This window comes from Lutra lutra, chromosome 16 (genome assembly GCF_902655055.1).
Source record: "Lutra lutra chromosome 16, mLutLut1.2, whole genome shotgun sequence".
NCBI classification, from domain to species: domain Eukaryota; kingdom Metazoa; phylum Chordata; class Mammalia; order Carnivora; family Mustelidae; genus Lutra; species Lutra lutra.
The window spans coordinates 27858081-27876186 of NC_062293.1; the positions used below are offsets into that span (position 1 = coordinate 27858081).

Consider the following 18106-nt stretch of genomic DNA (forward strand, 5'->3'; position numbering starts at 1 on the left):
AAATATGCAAATATACACAGTCTCTAGAAATAGTAAAACTTCACAGAAAGCCAGATTCTATAATTGAGTTTGCCTATGAAATCCATTTGATGGAGAACAGCCTTTATTAGAAGGGATGGTGTGAACGGTGATGGTGAGAAATCAGTACTCATTGAAGCATATCTAAGATGGCTTTTTTTGTTTGTTTGTTTGTTTGTTTGTTTGACAGAGAGAGATCATAAGTAGGCAGAGAGGCAGGCAGAGATAGAGGGGGACGTAGTCTCCCTGCTGAGCAGAGAGCCCGATGCGGGGCTCGATCCCAGGAACGTGGGACCATGACCTGAGCAGAAGGCAGAGGCTTAACCCATTGAGCCACCCAGGCGCCCCCTAAGATGGCTTTTGATCATCACTGGAGAAAGATGTGCGGACATGACAGGATCTCTTTGGACCCAAGACTGGTTGAGAAGGTTAGGAAGAAGCTACGGAGGAGAAATGTACTTGCAGGTTGTCGAATGGATGGATAATTAAATGACTGATGGACTAAATGACTTTTAAGTGCCCCCAATACTCAAGGCACTGAGTAGGTATATTACCGCATCAATATATCATGCAATGGGTTATCCTCACCAAAAACTGTGAGTCAGTGATACCCTGATTCATTAAAAACAAAACAGAAGGAAAAACCCTTAAGTTTATAAAGGGTTTACATGCCTATATCACAGATTAGAAAGAAGTAGAACTGAGATTCACCTAGGTCCTCTAATTTCTACTCTAAATTTTCCTCCCTTACCAAGAGAGCAAGGCAAGAGGGACGAGTTCAGACATGATAAGCTACTAGTTTAAAATCGGTTTTCTTTGCAGAGATTAAAAACAAAAATATTCAATACATAAGCATAAAGGGTAAATAATGAAACTGGATGAATAAAAAAGCAAGCAAAAACCTGAAGATAAAGCACTAATTTGAGGCTTCCATGGCAAAATATATCCTATTTTCTTGCTCAGTTGGTATTCTCTTCTAGATATATATAAGGATAACATATTATAATAGTATTTATAGAATTGCTTTAAATCAAGCTATATTTTGTTAGAAAAGAACATGTTTAGTTGAACTTGGTTCTTTCATTTCTGTCCTCATTGATCCATACCTGAGAGTATTCTTCCAGAATGTTCTATGATATGTTCACAGAATCTACTGTTGCTACATTTACTCGGGGGGGGGGGGGAGAGGTGGGGACAAAAACCAAAAAACTTCATGGTCAGATACGTTTGGGAATCACTATTTATCATCTTATTTTTGTAGATTCACAATGCACAGGAGCATAGCAATAAGTGCAAAATTCCACACTAATGTAACATGTTTAATTCTGTTTAACTCAATATTATTGAAGTATATTTGATTATAGAATCCCTCTTTTCCATTTTGACTGTAATAATTATAGACATCACAGCCAGTATTCCACAGAAACAATTTCAGAAATGCAAGGTTAATGAACTAATCACATGATACCCATTATTATGACATATTCATAACTGTCATTAGGCAAAGGGACACATGGCAACTGTAAGTGTTGTAGGATCTATGATACCACTTAAACAGAAAAGAAGGGTTTGAAAGAGAATAGACTGCAAATTTATGTGTGACTCAAGAGCCTTAATCTGACAGTCCTCATAAATGTGAGGCTAGTTACTCCCACAAGCACTAAGAGACATTTATCAAGCTACCTACATTGCTCTGGGGAGAAATAAAGGGCACAGCCTTTGCAAATACAGCAGTATTATCATAGTATTCCTCCCTCCCCCCATTTCCCTTCCTCTAAGAATCGAACACTTTCATGCTCACACATTCCGTATGCATTCATTGAGTTTCTATTAGTTAGATGGCATTACTCTAACCACTGCAGACACCAACACAACAGCATTATTTCCCCACCTTCCTGAACCCCACAATCTAGTAGAAGACAGACAAGGCTGCCCAAGCTTTCAATATAATATGATAAATGCTGGGTAGGGGTAAGTACAGGCTGGAGCGATTATTGATGAAGGCCATCTAATTCATCCTGTTTACATTAGGACAAATTGCCAAGTTTGTTTGTTCAGTGGCAAATGATGAGTTACAGGCAGCAAACAGATGAGAGGAACTAGTAGTTTCCAGGGATAGATGAATTCATAGGAAACAGTATACGGACACACACAAAAAAACCCACAGTGCATTTAGCATAAAAAAGAAAAAGCTTGGTATGACTGACCAAGATATGGAATGTGCATTTGTGTATACATGGGCTCTGTGGGTTTGAGCAACGTGGATACCGAAGTGGGCATGGATCAGATTATCCAACATCTTTTTTTTTTTTCCTTTTAAGTTTTTTAAAAATTCATCTGAGATAGAGAGAGAGTATGAGCAGGGGGAGAGGAAGAGAGAGAAGGAGAAGCAAACTCCCCACTGAGCCAGAAGCCTGATGTTGGGCCAATTCCAGGACCCAGAGATCATGACTTAAGCTGAAGGCAGAGGCTTAACCATCTGAGCCCCCTACTTGCCCCTATCCATCATTTTCTATAGGACATTAAGAAGCTGGGAATTCTTACTAAAGACTTCAGGCAACTGCAAAAGGTTTTAAGCAGTAGAGATTATACAGTAGCAATATAGAGAAAAGACAGAAGAAATGAAAGACTGGTGGGGCACCTGGGTGGCTCAGTCCTTAAGCATCTGCCTTCTGCTCAGGTCATGATCTCAAGGTCCTGGGATGGAGTCCCACCTCAGGCTTACCACTCAGCAGAGAGCCTGCTTCTCCTCCCTCTGCTGGGCCCCTGCTTGTGCTCTCTCTGTGTCTGTCTCTCTCACTCTCTGTCAAATAAATAAATAAAATCTTAAAAAAAAAAAAAGAAATGAAAGACTGGAAGTCATTGCAGAAATCTTGGTAAGAAGAGATGAGGAACCCAACCAAGATAGTGAGATAGATGGATATCCAGATAGATAGACAGATAGATACACAGACACACTGATGTAGACACAATAGTAAATTAAGTTGCCTAACTTTTCAGCTTCCTCTAATAGGCCATCTGTGAGAAAGCACAGTGCATTCTACCAATGTACTTAGATTTTGAAAAGGGATATTGGGATATAACATTTTAATAAAAATAATGGTGGAAATGTTAAGCTTACACTTAGCTATATTTAGACACAAACAAGTATTATATTGTTCTATCAAACACATTCCATAAATTATTAATTTTACTTTTCAGACACCTGACACAAATTTGTGTGTGTGTGTGTGTGTGTGTGTGTGTGTGTATGCATTTAAATGGCAGGCAATTAGACATCAGGTAAATTTTATTATGTGGTTATATTAAAAGCATACATCTGATGTTAATTTCATTTCAAAACTGCCATGGCTTTTTTTATCCTTAAAAGGTAGAGTCTTTGACAACACTAACAATATGCTAGGAAACTAACATTGATTAGGTTTTTATTGTTTAGCAGTCACTATTATAAATCATGCTTGCATGTTTTAGTAGCTTCTACCAAGTATGAAGAGATGAATTTGGGAGTGGTAGGAATAATCCAGCCCTTAAATATTAAGGAAATACTCAGATCGTGATTTTCTGTCCAAAAAAGAAATCTGACTCCCTACACTTCTCTCATGTCTAGAGGACATGTGTGCTCTAGTGCGCTGCACAGATAATAGAAAATTCTGTTGTAACTACATTTTTTTTTTTTTTTGTCTTGGAACATTTGCATGTTTTCTTTTGCAAAACAGTCTTCTCCTTCACCTTTTCCTATTTGATATCTATGATTAATGTGTGTTTAGACTACATCTCATCTGTTGATACTGGGTATTGGTTAAAGAACCATGATGATCTAAGTAAATTCCTTGGTGTTAAGATGTTAGTGCCACCTAAATCTCTCTGGTGGTTTTCAGAGAGATAAATGTATTGATATTGTACACCACACAGGGACAGAACTGTTAAGAAGATAAAATCCAAGTGAGATGTCCAAGGACAAATGTCTTCAAATTGTGAGGAAAGGTTTTATTTAGAGTCTCATTTGCTTACTTCTAATAATGTCACTGCCTCTTACGGGGCTGGGATTTTTACGCTGACATAAAGGAAGGTTGAGTCTAGAGAATGTCATAATATAGGGAAAGGTCATAAGCTTATAACTTTGTTAAAATTTACTTTGTCAAGCTGACCTTGAAACTACTGATTATTTCCATTCTAAAGTATTTATTTTGATCACTATTCTAAAACCAGGGGCTTTAATGATCAAAAGAGAAGTGAGTCTCAGTCCCAATATAAAATACAAAGTTTGACATTAGAGTCATCTCTTTCCTTATCAATTATGCTAATATACAAATAGGTTATAGATGATCATTTCAAGAGGAAATTCTCATACAAATGGTCTGGCCTAGGACTGTCTGGAAGAGTCTGCTTATCACCATTAATGTTTAAAGAGAATTCAGGACATTTCATCATACTAGGATATTTTAGAGATGGAAGGAAGCACTGCCTTTGCTCTCCAAAAGCCTATAATCTATTATTTAAAATGTTTCTGAAATTTTTGTGAAGATAAAGCCACAAGTAAGGGGGAAATATACTAAAAACTTCATGCATACAATCACAGACACATTACTGATATTCTTTTCTCTAAGTATATTCATGTGATATTTTTTTACTGGCAATATCTCTAAACTTAGCAGAAGAATTGAGCAGGCCAAATCATGACCTAACTTTGACTAATCATTTTAGAGACCTATGTAATTTTTTAAAGGGAATATGATATTGACTTTATATGCATGATGACAAATACTTCAAGCAATTTCTTCTGCTCATTTTACTTATTCTACAAATGAATTTTAGATATGTAGTAGAATTCTATTATAAGATAGCTTCTTATAGGAATTTAGCTATAGTTATGTGGCGTCAGTAGAAAAATCAGCTGGAGAATTTATTAATAATACAGATTTCCAGCTTTATCCCCAGAGATTCTGATTCACCAGGTTTGGGTTGAATCTTAGGAACATATATTTTTAACAAGCCCTTCATTTGGTTCTGATACAAGTGTTTCTTGATCCACACTTTGAAAAACATGATCTAATGAGGTGAATTACTTACTATTTCTGAATCCTCTCTACTAAGCTCCAGCAGACCCACATTAATAAGATACTTGGAAATTGGAAATTTGATAGGAAATTTGTTCACCTGAAGTTTTATGTGATTAGAACAATCAAAGAGGCAAGGGACAAAAGGAGTCAAGATCAAAAAGACCAGATTAGAATTCTGCTGAAGTGGTGACTTCAAATGATAGAGAAAAGAGAAGCCAAGATCTGAGTATGTTGAATGGTCTGGAGGTTGGAAAACAGATGAAACTGGGAAATTCGGGAAATCGAATCACAAATAAGGTACACATGGAAGAACATCTGTTTTTATGCAGTCAATGTAACAGCTCCTTAAATGCCTTCAAAAGAAATACAAAAGCAACAAGAGAAAAGTGTGCTGGAACTTAGTTACTTTGTATCGGTGGTGCCGGTCCTGTAAGCTCCCCCTGTGGTATATGGTGGTAATGAGGGGTGGTGCTCTGTGAACGGTGATAGAACGTGAATGAGTTTGTAGGAAAGGAAACGCTGGACAAATGCTACTATAGACAGAACTTAGTAATTTCATGATATTTGAAATAGGTTCATATTTAAAACAGTATTAAATAGTTTTTTAAGGGAAAGTTCTAGTAAAATTCTGATAAGCAAGAGAAGACTATTTTCATCTATAGGCAACATTTTACAGTTGTAACATGGCTTGGATGAACAGAGAGCAAGTATATTTGTATCTTATTTTGCCTACATTAAATTTTTAAAATATACTTCCAAACATTTTGTAACATTTATTGACTTACTTCTGTTGATAAAATCCTCTGAACACACCTGAAACATGACATTGCATACTTTTTTTCAGGCTCTCAATACCTTTTATTTTAAAAAATATATAATTGTTGGGCACCTGGGTTCCTCAGTGGGTTAAGCCTCTGTCTTCAGCTCAGGTCATGATCTCAGGGTCCTGGGATTGAGTCCCATATAGGGCTCTCTGCTTGGCAGGGAGCCTGCTTCCTCCTCTTCCTCTCTATCTGCCTGCCTCCCTGCCTACTTGTGATCTCTCTCTGTCAAATAAATAAATAAAATCTTTTAAAAAAATGTATAGTTGTTCTCTCTGAATCTTATTTACTTTGACTTAAACATATTTACAAAGTGTTCATCATGTTCCAGGCATTTTTCTAAAGTGTTAAAATGCTAACACATTTCATCCTTGTAACCTCCCCTCGTGTTAAGTACTTGTGTTTTTCCTTGTTTTATAGATGAGCTCATGCACAGTGAGGTTACCTAACTCATTTAAGATCACAGATACAAATCTGTAGAACTTGATTGAGTCCCAAGTACAGTGGTTCCAGCATCCATGCTCTCAACTACATTACTATTCTCCTTCTCCTCTCTTGATAATATGGTAGTTCTTTACAATCAGCAAATATTCATTCAAGAAGGTGGAGATTAACAGATAAGAATTGTGCTTGACATCAGAGGGAGATCTTCTTGGAGGGAGATCTTACTTGGAGGGAGATCTTCCTGGAGGAAGATCTTACTTTTCATCCTCTTAAAGGTAGGCATGACCACATGAATTGCTTTTATCAATGAAATGTGAACAGAATCAGGAAATGTCACTTCTGAGCACAAGTATTTAAGAGCTTGTATTCAATTCTACACCCTCCTTTTACTCTCCATGATGCATGTGTTGGTCGAAAATACCATAAGATTAAAGTAACTTAGAATACAGAGCCACCATATAGAGTACAATTGCCCTGGAAAGGTGTCCAGTATTTGTGTCAGCAAGAAATAAACATTTGGTATATTAAGCCACTGAAATTATTTCTTCATGTGGTATAACATAGGTCAGTAATTCTCAACCAGGAGTGATTTTGACACCCAAAGAATATTCAACAATGTCTAGAGATAGTTTTGATTGCCACAACTGGGGAAAGGATTAACATTGGCATGCAGTGGGTAAAGGCCAGGGATGCTGCCAGATATCTGACACTGACCATATAGACTCCACAATAAAGAAGTATCTGGTCCAAATAGTGCTTGAGATTGAGAGAGCTGATCTAACCTATTCTAACACACATTACTGCCTCACAGTAAGCATGAGAATGTGTGAAGCAGCTATAATGAGGATCATCTATGATGATCCCTCACATTACAGTGAGACAGTACTTTAAGCTACGCATACCATATTCTCTTCTACAGGTAGCAACCAAGTGCGGCTTACCCATATGACTTCCTCAAACCTTCCTTCATAAACAAGCATTATTCATTTTACTCAGAAAAATCCCTATGTGCTGTCCGTCCAAATCCTCCGAGTTTGTTTTTAAAAGCAGTCTGGCTCCTATGAGACCTTGCACAAATGCAAATCACCAGTCACCAGCACAAACATACTAGGTTAAGGAAAGTTGGCAGCCATGGAAGATACATTTTTCTCCTGTGACTGACTCTTGTCAATTATAATTAGGAAGGTAAATTGTCTGTGCTTGGGGGGAAAAAAAGATTTTTTTTTAAAAGGGAAACCTATCCAGTGCTCTCTGGCATGTGAGATTTATTTTTATTTCCACTGTTTCTGAAGAGGCTGCCTAATGCCTGCGTTATAGAAACCAACAGCTCATTGAAAAATGGAAAAGAATTGAGCCACTCTCTTTGGGACCAACCCAAAGGAAATGTTCTTGATGTAGCATCTATTGACTAATACCCGAAAGACTTCTATGAAACACTGCTTCTACAGCTTCAAAAAGCAAAAGCTCCAGGATTTTCAGGTATCGAGAACAGCTCTTGGCAAACTTTTTCTGCTAAGGACCATGTAGTAAATATTTTAGATTTTTGTAGGCTGCATGGGTTTTGCTGGGATTACTTAATGCTGCTGTTTTAGTGCAAAAGTAACCAAAGAAAACTGATAAACTAGTGGTTGAGGATGCTTTCCAACACAATTTTATTTGCAAAATTAGGTGGTACCTTAGATTTGGCCTATGAGTGGTAGTTTGCTGACTCTTGTTTTAGATGATATTATCATCCTAGAGGTGACCTTCAGTCTAAACTTCTTGACAACTACCAAGTCTAAGCAGAAGACGTGGGAAAAGAAAGGAACAAAGATTCACCTGATTTCTACTATGTGCCAGGAACTGGGGCAGGGATATTAGTTATTAAGTGTCCTACAATGCACAGGACAACCCTGTAGAACAGAGAATTATCTGGACCAAAATGTCAACATTCCTAATGACGAGACTCTATCTTGCTATAGAATGTGGTCCAAAATCTGGCAGCATCAGTGTCAATGGGCAGTGTATTAAAAACAGGAAATCTGAAGCTCCACCAAGATTCCTGAATCAGAATTTACATTTTAACAAGACCCTCGGTGATGTCTTGGCATAAGTAACATAAGCCCCAAGAAGATAGTAACAATATTGGACAATGAGCATCAGAAAGGTCAAACAGGTTCACCTAACTGGTAACAGTTTGCGAGAGGAACTTGAAGCCATCTTTCTGACTTCAGAGAATGCATTTTATCTGTTGTGCCAAATGACCTCCATGACCAATATCTAAACAAAACAAAACAAAAACTATCTTTAAGTCACTGAAATTTTGGGGCACCTGGTTGGCTCAGTGGGTTAAGCCTCTGCCTTTGGCTCAGGTCATGATCTCAGGGTCCTGGGACGGAGCCCCCCATCGGGCTCTCTGCTTAGCAGGGAGCCTGCTTCCCCTTCTCTCTCTACCTGCCTCTCTGCCTACTTGTGATCTCTGTCTGTCAAGTAAGTAAATAAAATATTTAAATCACTAAAATTTCTACTAGAGTGTAGGTAGTATATACTTGATATTTCACATGTATTTTTACACTTATATTTAATGATTTTACATATATTCATGAACACCTACCATATGTGCTACTACCTTTTCCAATAAAGAGAAATAAAAATCTTGTTTTCATGGGGAAGATCTCCCTGACCCTTCAGGAACTGCTTATGATTATTTGTGTAAAGACTGAATACAGAACCCTAGGTGCTATCTGTTAACAAGAAGTGGAAAAATCAAAGTCAGAGTCAGATGGATTTAAGTCCAAGTTTTAACTTCGTGGCATTGACCAAATTACTTAAGTGAGTTGGGACTACCCATTGTGTAGTGATATTATAGAAACACAACTAGGTAACAGTGATTAGACATTACTTTCTGAATGTCTCATGTGGGCTGAATTGCTCTCTCCCAAAGGGAAATAATGATTTGAAAGACTCCCTTAGACTAGTATAGCAACTTCTCCCAGAAAGAGTTTTATTTTAAAATGTAACTACCTGAGGCCTCCCTGCACCTGTCCTATTCAGTGGAAAATACAATGTCAGTGCTTATATCTAATGAATAACTTTGTTGTGCAAGGAAGATCTGTTTATAGTCACCATCCATCTTGCAGTAGGACTTGGAACACTGGGACACAGTTCACCATGCCACGAGATATGGTGTAGACATCAGGTTTTATCGGGGAACTTTATAAAGCAAGCACTAACAAAAAGAGGAGGAAAATGATTCCTTATATCCCTATAAAGCTGGGAGAGGAACTCTAGAACCAGAGTATTCCACTGGTCATGTCAAGAGTAAATCATCCCAGGAAGAGGAGAAGCTCTGCTTCTATGTTGCTTTCTCTTCTCATGGAACAAATGTGAAGGCAAATTTGTCAATGAAGAAAAAAACCTTCTACATGGGTATCAAGAGCCTTTAGATGCCAGCTTTTTGCCAGAACTGTACAGTAAAGCCAGACAAATTCAGGAGACCTTTGGGCCTGAAGAATATTGAAGCTCCTTCCGTCAGGGCAAGTTATTGGTCCTGGGAGGTGTTCAGTTCACCTATGTCCATCCCAGCCCCCCAGCCAGATGGACAGGGGCATTCAGGTCCCTGATACCTCATTGTCCAGGATCCTCAAGTGAGTCACTAAAGGCAATTTAGAGAACTCAGTTTGCTGTATCACAGACATCATTTCGAGCATCAGACATGCAACATCTGAACTAGTATCGTTGGACAAGGTAACTTCCAAGATTTTTCAATACCATCAAACAGACAAGTATTTCTTTCACTGGCACATACTGCTCTTTAGGGCGTCCATGAATAAACACTTGTAATCTGCAGAAGGGCCACTTACAAATCTACTCAGGTGTTCCCATGCACTTTCTTTGCAAAATAAATTGAAGTAGTGTTTGTTCACTTATTCACTCATGTATAAGCCAAATATCTTCCCAAATATTTGCAGTGCCAGGCATAGGGATAGGCATTGGAGATACAAAGACAAAACAGCATCTCTCACTATGAAATAAGAAATTTAGCATGCATAACTTGCAAATTTCTCTAGAGGTCAAAATGAGCATGAATTAGAGTATTATTTAAAAAAAATCAACAGACCCCATCAAAGAATGTAAGCCTAAATATATATTAACATTTTTTGCATATTTAGCTATTTAAGTTTTGAGTAATCATGGTGGCCTTAAAAATAGGTAGAATCGGGGGGGCACCTGGGTGCCTCTCATTAAGCATCTACCTTTGGCTCCGGTCATGATCCCAGGGTCCTGGGTTTGAGCCCCGCATTCAGGCTCCCTGCTCAGTGGGAGGCCTGCTTCTCCCTCTCCCACTCCCCCTGCTTGTGTTCCTTCTCTGTGTCTTTCTCTGTCAAATAAATGAAAATCTTTAAAAAAAAAACAACAACGTAGAATAAGATATATCTCGTATTAGCTCTCTTTCCATTCACTTCTTCTAGGAATACAAAATATATGCTATCTATGAAATTTGTTAAATCAATCATAAATATGTTGACCACTGAACATGCTGTCAATAATACCATACTTTTAATTAGTTTTCAGTGTTGGATTACCAAGGATTCTACTAATACAGATTTCTTCCTACATCTACTACTTTTTAAGTGTCAAACATTAATTCACTTTTTCAACAAACAAAATGTTATCAATTGCTTAGATCTTTTTATTTTTTAAATTTTTAAAATTATGTTCAATTAGCCAACACATACACAACATTAGTTTTTGATGTAGTGTTCAACAGTCTTTTTAGAGACCTATTCTGAAAGTCCCTCCGTATTGCTTTGAAGTTCTTCTTGCTCACAGTAGCATAGTGGCTGAGTGAGGCCACGTATTCAAACTGGTGAAAGGAAATCTACAATTCTATGGAAACCATGACCCACATAGTTCAGGTTCAAAGTGCTGCTTAAGTTGGAAAAAAAAAAAAAAGTCCAGCAATTAAAACCTAAATTTGAAAAAAAAATGCTTAAAAATTTTTCTTAAACACAGTGAAGAGCATGTGTGATCCTTGTTTAAAAATCACTTTCTTTTTTGGATCTATTTCCTTCATTTGCGCAGCTCCCTGCTGCCTCTTTCTTCATGACTTCCCCTCCCACCCCTGCCCCAAATATCCCTAACTAGCCCTAGCCTTATCTTTCTATTGCTTTCTTCTTTCTTGATACTCTATGATAATTTTATATCTTTTTCCTTATTTTGTCAATGTTGTGCCCCACCCCAAATTAAAAAAAAAAAAAAAAAACAATAAAGACATAGTATGGCAGCGATAGAAAGCTTCTGAATGGGAATGGGAAGATGCAAGGCTCAGAAACAAAGGAGGCAAAGTTGAGCCCAGTCCAGGGTCAAAGAGAAAGAAAGACTGGGGCACTCATATGAATTTTACTGTTACATAACAAAACATGCTTTTTTTTTTTTTTTAGGACTCTGAGAAATGTCCTCATTTGAACGAAGATTTTGGAAGAGCACTGGACAAATGTTTGGTAGCATTTAAATATTACGAGTCTGGCTTAGTCACTAATCACATTATGCATCTACCTCTTTCTTGTTCACTGCTGGTTAACCTTAATGTTTCCCAAATTAAATAATTAAAAAAAAATTTTGCTATCTACCTTTTGGTATCAAATGGCTTTGTACTACCAAAGTGCAGCATACTTATCTAATCCAAGTAGCTAGACTTAATTACTCCTATGACAAGAAAACAACACTGGAAAATGGAGCAAGGAATAGGTCTGTCTTGAAAGACATTTAACTTCACTGTCAGCTACAGAGGTGATCTGACCACCAATGGAGGTTGGACTGAGTGGGCCTTAGCTGGCCATTGTTCCTGAAACCTGGCAAACTGGCTACCTGCTATGATTTCTCTCCACTGGATAAAAGCATCTCAGTGGCCTAGGACTACTATGATTTTGCTGATGAGGCAGTTGTTTATCATTAGATAATGTTTACCTTTAGCTGTAAGAGCTTCATGAAACCTTCGCACATAGCTCTTTTAGTATACATACATACATGCGTCCTGGGGGCAGGCTCACTCCCACACTCGACCAGGAGTGACTCTTTTTCTTCCCTATGCCTTCTGATACCTACTTAGACTTGAATAAAGACCCTCCCTCTTCCAGTCCAGAGTCTAGCCTACTTCCTTAGGTTAGGATGTATAAGACTTCTTGCTCAGGAAAATTTCACCATATTTCTGGTGTATGAAATAGCCTGTATATACACCTGTCACTCCTCAATGCTCAATATTAATACATCTTTGAGTTCTACATGATATTTCAATTCCTAGGACAAAAGTAGGTACTCAATAAATATTGGTTGAACTGAGCAGAACTGAATTACAAGGAAGATGGCAGTCTGTGGAAGCACTTCATACCTTGTTAGCTAATAAGAAAGAGACATCATTTTCTAGCATTTCCCCCCAGTACTTTATAGACTTTGTGGAGTAGCAGGTACAAATGTTATGAACTATAAGCAAAGTGGTAAGTGTTGTAATACTTCAAATCTATAAAAAATGTTCACTGAGCACAGTAGTGAATGATTCATATTGGGAAGTAGAATAGACAAGGTTTCCTAAAGAAAAGGACAAGTGTGGGTCTCGAAGTTGGAGCTACCTTTTGTTAGGCTCAAAGGGCCTGATGTGGAAGTGGGGTGCATGGACAGCACATGTTTGGAGAGAGGAAGCAGTTTGAACAGGCATGGACACATTAATGACCATACTATAAGGAGATAACAACCTCAATGTGCTGCTGTCTCGATTGAAGAAGCTAACATACCCAGAAGACTCTTGACAGCAATTCAGAACAGGAGCTTGGGGACTGTTGAATGAATCTGTGTTCAATGACATGTGTCGCTTCCCCACCAGCCCCAACTCCTCCCCTTTTCTGGCTGTAGCTCTCGGTAGTAAATGAAGGACCAGTGGAGTTTCTATACATCTGCTTTTAAAAACCAGAAAAGGTATGGCAGATCACAAAGCCGGCTTTTAAAGAACACAGGGTTTGAAGCGTATGATTGAATCGGAATACAACAAATGGTTGAAAACTAGAGCACTGGAATGACTAGGGTTCCTGCAAAAAGAAAGAGACTCAGTCATACAAGCAAGAAATCAATTTTAAAGTAAGACTTAGAGAGGGATATTTTATTTAGTATGTATATGTTGACCCAAAGAAGACTGTAATTCTATTTTTCAGGCCAGATATTTAAGCTGCATTATTTAAGTGCAGCTAATAATAACAGAAATTTTATTTCATTCTTTAGCTTCTTAGCCTATGGACTTGAAGAGATAGAGCCCACTGATATTTCAAGTCAAGAGAATCTAAATATCTTGTTCAAATGTTTTATTATATATTGTTCCTATATACTTTTTATTGGGAAAATTAAATATTCAATGAGAAGAGAGTACAGTTATCACAGACCCCTTACCATCTAAAATTATATATTAGAATGAACAGATCATACAGCTGAAATCATCTAGTTAGCTCTCCTAATTCTGATGCCTTTAAAGTCCCAGAGTACATGCAGAAGGTAGAGTTCGTCTCTTTTTAGTCAGTTTACATTATTCCACTCAGTGTCCTTGGAAAATAAAGTGCCCTCTTTATGTGGATTTAAATGTGTACTCAGAATAGAAAATCGCATGTGTATTCTGTGGAAACAAATAGCATTCTGCAGTTAAATACATTTCTTTGTTACTATGCTCCCCACATAAGTACAAACATTCATTTTGTTTTAAAAATGTCCCTCCATAAATGGCTTTTTTTTTTCACCTGTAGTGTAGTCATAGGCAAGAACCAGAGTGGAAAGCTTTCTACACAAAATGTTCTTTATTCAAAGGCAATAAGGTATATATGTGGTTATTTTGCCAAACTGTTTTACGAGACTTCTGTTTTTATCCCAGCTCTATGAACCTCACGGAAATACTTTGCTTGGTGCAGAGAAAATTCCGATTTCATGCTTGGAAGAATTTTATCAAATATTTATGGACACAAAATATTTATTCCTGCTATACATGCGCATATCATTAATACACACACACGCGCATATACACTTTCAGTCCTCGCTCATCCTGATCTAGATAAGCAGCTGAAAGCTATTTCACATGAATTATCCAAGAGGACATTTTTCGTGCAATAAATGTAACCTTTGCACCCTGCTCTTCTCAAACCCAGCACAGACATTTAGTTTACAGTCATAAGTATCCCAGAAAAAAAAAAAAAAAGATAAAATGAGTGCATGGTACCAATCAAATATTTTTTAATTAGCCACCTGGGTTTAGCTACCTGGTTAATAACTGGTTAATGTGGGGGCATAGCCTTCCAGTTTCATGCATGGCTACAGCTCACACACGTTCAGTCGCTGATGCAATGAATGGCTAAAAGCATGAGGAAATTGTGATGGTTGGGTAAGAACAAGGACATCAAAAATATCTGAATGTATGTGCCCATGACTATTATATCCTGCTCATACCTGCCACATCAGTGGTTCTTATAGTGCAGGCTGGACACCCTCCGTCTCAGTGTCCAGTTGGCATTTGAAAATGCAAGTCCTTGTGTCGCACCACAAACCTACTGAATGAGAAGCTCTGGGTGTGGAGCCAGGCCATCTGTGGTGCACCAAACCCTTCAGGTAATGGTGGGAGAGCCTCAAGTTCTTACCTAGAGGCCACTGACTTCAAGGACTTCTTGTGATTACCTCCTTAAAAATTACTTGAGGGGCACCTAGGTGGCTGCATCAGCTAAGGGTTTATCTCTTGGTTTGGGCTCAGGTCATGATCTCGTGGTCCTGGGATCAAGCCCCGCCTCAGGCACCCCATTTGCAGGGAGCTTGCTTCTTTCCCTCTCCTTCTGCCCTGCTCCCACCCCTTTCTTTTGATTTCTTTCTCTATCTTCTCCCCACTCAAATAAATAAATGAATCTTTAAAAAATATTACTTGAACCCAAATCCCTGCTTAGTGTCTGCTTTGAAGGTAATCCAAATTAAAACATTGTGTTTACACTGTGTCAACACACACACAGGCATTATAGTCCTAAAAACAAGTTAGTAACAGTCATAGCAGAGTTGTTGTTTTGAAATAAAATATATTTTTGCATGTTTGTTTTTCTTACTTGAATGTGAGCCCTTTAAGGGCAAAAGGTAACAGTTATAATTTATCTTTCTATCTCCTAGGCCTATGAAAGTGCTTGGCAAATAATAGATCTTCAAAGAATGTTTGTGAAATTAATATATAAATGGATAAAATTGATAGCTTTTAAAAATTTAACTAATGTTGATGACTATAAGGATATCAAGGGTTACAGCTGAATCAACAAATGCTCCGAGTTGCCAGTAAACAGCTCTAGGAACCCCAAGTCAGTGACCACCTAATAAGAAATACATATAATCATAGTGCCACTGAAGAATATGTAAACTATTTCTGAGAACTGACAGTGAACTGTGTGTGTATAGGGATTCCTGTCTTCTGAGTTCAAGTAATGTATTGCTGTGTTTGACAGAAATGCTGTTTTATATTCATACTGGAACATTTGTTGCTGAAAATGTAAGTGTTTGAAGTATTTATAAAGTTATTTTTCACATATGAACTGAGATTTCAAGGTTAGAACCATTTATCCCCATGGAGAGAAGATATAAATGAAAATATTACCAAAACTCACAGTGTGGATGAAGGTCACGACAACATTGCTGTGTCAAATAAAGAAAAAAAAATACTTGAAATTATTTTCTGTAAATGGGAATGTTCCCATTGTGAGAAGCTAGTTATTTCTACAGTACAGTCTGTGTGGTACAAATCTCTATTCACTACCTACTAGTTTTTATTTTTATAACACTTTAAATGGGTACAGTAATTTATAGTTGGTGCCCAGGATATCTCTCTTAGAGAGATATGTCTTAAGAAGAAAAGTATTATTATCTATATTTCTTTTCTTGCATTAATTTTCTTTTGGTTATTGCAAACATTAAAGGGAAATATATGGGCAGTATAATTATCATACTTAATACTTTCCAGAAATACTGTATATTGAATGTGAAATAGGCTAGGGAACTTATTAGGCAATTGCTAAAACTTGCAGAGCTCCACCACATCTATTTTTTTCTAAAGTATATAAAATCAATTGAAACTGAATTCTTTCTAGTGAAACTTGGGACCGTCTGGGTCTCATTTATTCCAAAGATAATATCCTAGGCTCTGATCTAGATATTTTGTGGAGAATCACTAGAAAGAGGCTAGTGAGATCCCTTATTTGGAATTTAATCAGTTTAATTCCTCATTCTTTCTCCTGTGGCTCTGGTCCTTTACATCACCCCTCATCCCTTCTTATTCATTTTACTTGCACTCCTGTAGGAATGCATATCTCTCTGGGGCTCTGAGTATCCTTCTCTACTGTTCCACCTGCAGAGAGGTTTTCATCTTATCCTAGATCCTGGAAGTGACCTGGCCCTTGTATTTTACCCTCTTTTTTTTTTTTTAATTCGGTTTAATTTAATTTTAAATTCCAGTATATTTAACATACAGTATTTTATTAGCTTCAGGTATACAATATAGTGATTCAGCAATTCCATACATCACCCAGTGCTCAAAAATATGGAATGCTTCATGGATTTCTGTGTCATCCCTGGACATGGGCCATGCTAATCTTCTCTGTATCATTCTAATTTTAGTATATGTGCTGTTGAAGTGAGCACTTACCTTTTGTTCAAAAAGGTATGGGCAAGTGACTTCTCACCTTAAAAACAACAACAAAGGGGCGCCTGGGTGGCTCAGTAGGTTAAGCCTCTGCCTTCAGCTTGGGTCATGATCTCAGTCAGGGTCTTGGGATCAAGCCCCAACAGGCTCTCTGCTCAGTGTTGAGCCTGCTTTCCCCTCTCTCCTGCCTGCGTCTCTGCCTACTTGTGATCTCTCTGTCAAATAAATAAATGAAATCTTAAACAACAACAACAACAACAAAATGGTAGTAACATCAGGCAAAGAATGTGTTAACTAACCTTATTGTGGTAAAAGTTTTTCAATATATACACATATCAAACCATCACATCATACATCTTAAACTTACAAGTGTTTTATGTCAATTATATTTCAAAGCTGAAAAAAAGTCAGACTATTTTTTTTAAGTCTTTTATTTTTTTTTTAAGATTTTATTTATTTATTTGACAGAGAGAGATCACAAGCAGGCAGAGAGGCAGGCAGAGAGAGAGGAGGAAGCAGGTTCTCTGCTGAGCAGAGAGCCCGATGCGGGGCTCGATCCCAGGACCCTGAGATCATGACCTGAGCCGAAGGCAGCGGCTTAACCCGCTGAGCCACCCAGGCGCCCCTTTTTAAGTCTTTTAAAAACAAACAAATAAACAAATAGCTATGGGATTTCAATCTCCCATTTCCTTGTTGGTGATTCTTCTAACCAAGATTAGGATATCTTGTTTACATTTATTTTCTCTGATAGCCATAGCATCTCATTCATTTTTCATAAATACTACATAAATACAAGAAAATTCTCATAACTAAGAGGTAAGAAAGCTGAATCACACAGGAATCTACATAAGCTCTTCACTTCAATAAGAGGGTTCTACAACAAAGATTTTTGCAAGGAGGGAAAAACAGGTAGCAATTTTTTCACTACAGAGTTGCTGTCCCAGTTTCCTTCTCATTGGGGAGTATCTGGAATACTTTGGTTTGTCAATTGGAGAATTGAATTTTTCCAGTTTAACACCTGCTGTAAAAGATCATATTTTGAGCCCCAAACTGAGCTGTAAGTTTTGAAGTGATACATGCTCTGAATTATT

At 37.6% G+C, this 18106-nt stretch overlaps 1 non-coding gene across 1 annotated transcript; it reads right to left on the minus strand.

The window, feature by feature from the left end:
* Positions 1 to 16907: 16907 nt before the first annotated feature.
* On the minus strand, positions 16908 to 17014 carry LOC125088207 (U6 spliceosomal RNA). Its single transcript, XR_007123612.1, has one exon. It is a non-coding gene; the product is annotated as a U6 spliceosomal RNA (small nuclear RNA).
* Positions 17015 to 18106: the final 1092 nt, after the last annotated feature.